Raw genomic sequence first — 6,992 nt, forward strand, 5'->3', positions numbered from 1 at the left:
AATCAAAATCCCAGGTAAGAACTCTTCCCATTGAGTAGAGGCACCAGACAGGGTTGCCCGTTATCACCTCTACTCTTCCCTTTAGAGATTCAACCTCTTCCACAATTATTAGGGAACAATATTAATATTAAAGGTTACACAAAAAGCCATAGAAAATTCAAACGTAGTTTATATGCAGACGTCGCACTCATATTTTTAACTGACCCATTTATCTCTTTACCTAACCTGTTAGAATTTCATAAATTCCATAAGCTCTCTGGTCTGAGTATGCATTTAAACAAATGCTTGGCACTCCCTATTAACATTCCCCCAGTCATGACCTCCATATTGCAAGAAAAATTCTCATTCATATGGTGCCCCATTCATTTAGATACCTAGGCGTACATATCACATCTTCCTATAACTCTCTATACAAATCCAACTACCCTCTACTCTTTTCTCATATAAGCACATTACTGAATTTATATTCCTCCTACCATATTTCCTTTCTGGGTAAAATTTGCACTTTCAAAATGACAATCCTCCCAAAACTTCTCTACTACTTCCGAGCTCTTCCAATCAACATCCCCAAAACGAGATTGGAAGCACTTCAAAGGGAAATCAATACATTTATTTGGTCGGATAAAAACCCCAGATTTAGCTACTTCCTAATGAATAGACCACAATACAAAGGTGGTATGGCCTCCCAAATATTTGCCAATACTTTCTAGCTGTCAGATTTTCACAGCTGCCACAATATTCCACCCATATAGACAATATACCACGGATCTCCTTTGAATCTCTCTTGATTTCCCCTCTATTTCTTCCAGGTCTTCTATGGTCTGATATAAATTCTCACCACAATATCCTCAAGAAAAATGTAATTGTCGCACATTCCTTTCAATTGTGGCTCAAACATAAAAATACCTTTAAACTATCCTCAACAGTCCCACCATTGGCCTTATTCCTAGATCCTAGATTTACACAAGCATATAAAGATCACAGTCCCTTCATACTATGGTTAAACAACAACCTAACCTCTTTTAGACCTATAGTTCATGATATGAAGTTTCCCACCTTTGAATTTCTCCAATCTAAATGTGGATTTCCAAGCTCAGAATACCCGAGATATATTCAAGTGTGAAATTTCATTGCAAACCATTATGCATTATCAATACAATCTTCAAACACAGTTTTTGAGCACATTTGCATAACCTCCCCGAGGGAGAGAGGTTTAATTTCCCAATTATATAGTCATCTTAACAGAATTTCCCTACCAGAGAAATCTGGACCCATGCTACATTGGGAAACAGAACTAGATTGCTCAATCACAACACAGACATGGTAAACAATTATGGATAACCTCCATAAAAGCAACTGTGCCATCTCATTTAGAGAGACACCATTAAAACTATTAACTAGATGGTATTTGACCCTTAAAAAGATCCATAACTTTTACCCTACAACTTCCTGTAATTGCTTTAGAGGATGCTCAGAGCAAGGGACGTTTGTACACATATTCTGGAGCTGTACATTTCTGAAACCAATTTGGCAAGCTGCAGCTAACAGAATTAAAGAAGCATCAAGCAAATCAACTGAACTTTCCAGAATATGTCTTCTGTTTGCTTCTATACCAAATATTTCAACATCATGCAACAAATTAATAAATTCACTGTTTAGCTCCATACAATGGATGATTGCTTATAATTGGAGATCAAACAATCTTATTTGGTCACAGGTTCTATCTAGGATGGAAATTATGAAACTTACTGATACAATTCACCACACACTGCACGACAATATGTTTATCTTCAACAAAAAATTGTCATTTTGAGACCTGCCTTAATCACTCAGATCTCTCCAAGTATCAATATGCTATTGTAATTTTAATTTCTCGGTCCATATAGTCAACTTTATATGATTTCCACTGCGTTTATTCACAACATTCTTTTAATGTGATTTTTTGTACAACATTGTATTATTGTTTATAACCATTCACTGTGTACTACTTTTTATATGATGGATCTTCCAATAAAAAAACATTTTTGTAAACAATAACATCAGCATTGTAATATACATATGAACAATAGTTATTTTTATCTATAATCTTTGTTTATTGCAAGTTCCAAATTATTACAAAAGTCCGAAAAAAGTACAAAAACAGTGATGTCGCCAATTCAAAAGCATACAGAACCTGTAAACAAAGTACAACAGATGTGTTTGTATAAAAACAGCATGTAATTTAACAGATCAGAGAACATAAGGTTCACACCATATTCAAGAGTAACCAGAAAGGCAGTGGCATATCAGTCCAATAAGGAAAGTGAACCTATAAGGCATCTGGCACCAACATGCAAAACAGCAAGGAAAAATCGTCAAAATAAAACAAACGAACATTCAAGACTAAATCCCACAGAGACCAAATAACAATCATGCAGGTTTTTATAGATCACTGTAGATACAAAAATATAGAACAAAAGCAAGAAGTTGCATTAGAAGAACAGAATCGCAGAGGTAGGCACTACCAGGGACCAGCAAAAAAAGGGGGTTTAGACTCATAAGTATAAATGTTCTGTCACTCATGTAATGTTGAAAGGGGAAGAGAGATATAGAAGAGAGAACAAAAAAGGGAGGGGAGAGGGGGCGTAAAGAAGAGGGGAAGGGGCAAAGAGGGCAGAGCCCCAATATGCACACCCAAGACTCAGTGGTAGGAAAAGAGACTAGAAGCATGGGGGGGGGGGGTTAGGGGACTGGCTTGCATACTTTAAAGATTGTGAGAGAATTTTGCTGAAGCGTAGAAGTATTCCCATTGTGTCCACGCCATCAGAAATTGTTCCAGTGCCATGAATCATCCTCTCCATGGGCTGGAGCTAATTTATCTCACATACCCATTCTGCTATAACAATAGTTATTATGACAATTCAATAAAATCTTACTTTAAAAATCTCCTTTCATGTTGTGAATGCCACCTATATGCTGGTCATCTCTTTCCAAAAGGCTGGTTTCCATGAATGCTTTGCAGCTTCTCCTCTGCTGTTTAATTGCAATTTCTAAGGACTACATATCCCATAGTACCTTGCTGCCTGCAAGCAGCGATACCTGTTCTGACTCCGCCTGCTGAAACTCCTCTTCTCAGCACCTCCTAGTTCAGAAGGCAGGATCTGTGAAATGTGTGACACAGCTGGGACTACTCACGTTAGTGAGTTTTGTCACAGATATCCAGAAAGTAAATGTGTGAGAATCTCCACAAAGAAAGTTTTTAAACTTCAAGATCATTCTGAATATTAATAGTAGGCTAGAAGTAAATGTGAACGTTGATATAATGATTTTACATTTTCATGATTTGATCAGAGAAATGCTTTAAAAACACACAAATAACCCACATACAGTGCCTTGAAAAAGTATTCAGACCCCATGAAATTTTCCAGATTTTGTTAACCAAACAATGAAAATTTACTTTATTGTGATTTTATGTGATAGACCAACACAGAATGGCACATAATTGTGAAGTGAAAGGAAAATGATAAATGGTTTTCAATTTTTTCAAAAATAAATATTTGAAAAGTGCGGCGTGCATTTGTATTCAGCCCCCTTGAGTCAATAGTTTGTAGAACCACGTTCACTGCAATTACAGCTGCGAGTCATTTTGGGGATGTCTCTACCAGCTTTGCATGTCTAGGCAGTGACATTTTTGCCCATTCTTCTTTGCAAAATAGCTCAAGCTCTGTCAGATTGGATGAAGAGCATCTGTGATCAGCAATTTTCAAGTCTTGCCACAGATTCCCAATTGGATTTGGGTCTGGTCTTTGACTGGGCCATTCTAACACATAAATATGCTTTGATCTAAACTATTCCATTGTAGCTCTGTCTGTATGTTTAGGGTCATTGTCCTGATGGAAGTTGAACCTCCGCCCCAGTCTCAAGTGTTTTGCAGACGCTAACAGGTTTTCTTCTAAGATTGCCCTGTATTTGGCTCCATCCATCTTCCCATCAACTCTGAGCAGCTTCCCTGTCTATGCTGAAGAAAAGCATCCCTGCAACATGATGCAACCACCACCATGTTTCACGGTGGGGATGGTGTGTTCAGGGTGATGTGCGGTGTTAGTTCTCCGCCACACATAGCGTTTTGCTTTTAGGCCAAAAAGTCAAATTTTGGTCTCATCTGATCAGAGCACCTTCTTCCACATGTTTGCTGTGTTCCCAACATGGCTTCTTGCAAACTGCAAATGGGACTTCTTATGGCTTTCTTCTTGCTACTCTTCAATAAAGGCCAGATTTGTGGAGTGCATGACTAATAGTTGTCCTGTGGACAGATTCACCCACCTGAGCTGTGGATCTCTGCTAGCTAATCCAGAGTTATCATGGATTGACTGCTTCTCTGATCAATGCTCTCCTTTCCAGGCCTGTCAGTTTAGGTGGACGGCAATGTCTTGGTAGGTTTGCAATTGTGCCATACTCTTTCCATTTTCAGATTATGGATTGTATAGTGTTCTGTGAGATGATCACGAGATGTCAGCTACCTGGCTCACCCCTCCTCGTCCCAGCTCCCGCTAGTAGCCACTCGGTGTATACTGGTCAGCGTTCCGTGTCTACTTCAATGATCGCTTAGTAGCCACGCCCCAGACATGTTTCGTCATAAAATCGACTTACTCATGGGATTCCATGATCTTGTAAGCCCTGGGTCTGCCGTGGCCCTCCATTATCCAGCTACTTATGGTTTTGGAGTGCTGTGCATTTATTTATGGTGTGCCTTTGTTATTCCACATGTGAGTGCAGTGTAGTGAAGTTTTATGAGATTAAAAGTGTGTGAAGTTTTTACAATCGGAGGCTGTGCTTTTTTTCATTTACATGTGAAGCGTTTAAGAGGATAAATCGGGAACTCTGCATTTATCTCTGACTGGCACCTGGAGATTGTTCACTCTTCATCCCTATGAAAAGAGGGTTAAAGCGTCTTTAGCCAAGCACGGCAGTGTGAAGCATAAACAGCTGGTGAGTGTGTGCACATAAGGGGATTGGAGTCACGGCGGTGTGGTGGAGGAGTGTTCCTGGAAGTTTTTATGGACTATAATTATAAGTGATTCACTGGTAACCATCTAATGAACTTTTTTTGGAAGTGGACCTTTTGTTTTTAAAATATTGGACACTTTATTTATATTTTCTTTTGGAATCACTTATTTCACAGGGTGTTTACACTATAGTTTAAATTTCTACAAATCACTGTTACTTTTGTTATTTGTATGCATTTATTGGATACATTTGGGTTTAGAGTGTGTGCTATTGGCACATTCACTTAGTATTTAGCGCCACTCATTCTACACTGTTTGGTAGGATTTTTTGCACATTATTCATTTACTTAGAGTGGTAGCAGGATTTTTTAATCTTTTTAGGTTTTTACAAGCGCAGTGGTGATACACAGGTGTGAGGGCGTAAGTGTATATTATTGTTTATAAAATATTTAGGTTGCTTTCCATGTTAAAGACCCATACTAGGTCTCTGTAAATATACACTATATTGCTAAAATTATTGGGACGCCTGCCTTTACACGCACATGAACTTTAATGGCACCCCAAGTCTTAGTCCGTAGGGTTCAATATTGATTTGGCCCACCTTTTGTAGCTATAACAGTTTCAACTTTTCTGAGAAGACTGTCCACAAGGTTTAGGAGTGTGTCTATGGAAATGTTTGACCATTCTTCCAGAAGCACATTCGTGAGGTCAGGCACTGATGTGAACGAGAAGGCCTGGCTTGCAATCTCTCTATCAGGTTGAGATCAGGAATCTGTGCCAGTCAAATTCCTCCATCTCAACCTCGCTCACCCATCTCTTTACAGACCTTGTTTGTGCACTGGTCTAACTCCTTTGGTGGAGGGTGGATTATGGTGTGGGGTTGTTTTTTCAGGGGTTGGGCTTGACCCTCTGGTTCCAGTGAAATCTTAAGGTATCAGCATAGCAAGACATTTCAGATAATTTCATCCTCCCAACGTTGTGGGAACAGTTTGCGGATGGCGCCTTCCTGCTCCAACATGACTGAGCACTAGTGCACAAAGCAAAGTCCATAAAGATATGGATGAGTGAGTTTGAGGTGGAGGAACTTGACTGGCCTGCACAGAGTCATGATCTCAACCTGACAGAACACTTTTGGGATGAATTAGAGCAGAGACTGTGAGCCAGGCCTTCTCGTCCAGCATTAGTGCCTAACATCACAAATGAGCTTCTGGAAGACTGGTCATACATTCCCATAGACACACTTCTAAACCTTGTGGACTGCCTTCCCAGAAGAGTTGAAGTTGCTATACCTGCAAAGGGTGGGCCAACTCAATATTGAACCCTACATACTAAGACTGCAATGTCATTAAAGTTCATGTGCATGTAAAGGCATGCGTCCCAATAATTTTGGTAATATGGTGTAACTCTAATGCCCCGTACACACGAGCGGACTTTTCGACATCCAAACTCCGACGGACTGAGTCCGGCGGACTATCCGATCGTGTGTGGGCTGCAACGGACTTTAGCGAAGCTAAAGTCTGACGGACTTTAGAAATGAAGCATGCTTTAAATTTTCCCGACGGAACTCCGCCGGACCCGGTCCCCTTTGAAAAATCCGCTCGTGTGTGTGCTACTCCGACGGACTAAAACCGACGCTAGGGCAGCTATTGGCTACTGTCTAGGAACTTCCTACGTCGAATCCAGTCGTACGTCATCACGTTCGACTCCGTCGGAGTTTGGTGTGATGGTGTGTGGTCAAGTCCGTTCGGTCGAAAAGTCCGCCAGAACTCCGTCGGAACTCCGGCGGAACTCCGGCGGAACTCCTTTGGAGGTCTGTCAGACTTAATCCCTCTCGTGTGTACGGGGCATTAGAGTTAGGAGTCTCATAGGATAACTGTTACTGCTATTAAAGTATATTTTCAAAGCAAAGGATAAAATAATCTGTATAACTTGGATATCTAAACGCTACCTCTCCTCTTTAGTTTATCACATGTACAATACTAAAGGGCTAAGCAGCGGGGTATTGGA

The sequence above is a fragment of the Lithobates pipiens genome, unplaced genomic scaffold (genome assembly GCF_037356315.1).
Source record: "Lithobates pipiens isolate NorthernLeopardFrog02 unplaced genomic scaffold, aLitPip1_a1.2 Scaffold_23, whole genome shotgun sequence".
NCBI classification, from domain to species: domain Eukaryota; kingdom Metazoa; phylum Chordata; class Amphibia; order Anura; family Ranidae; genus Lithobates; species Lithobates pipiens.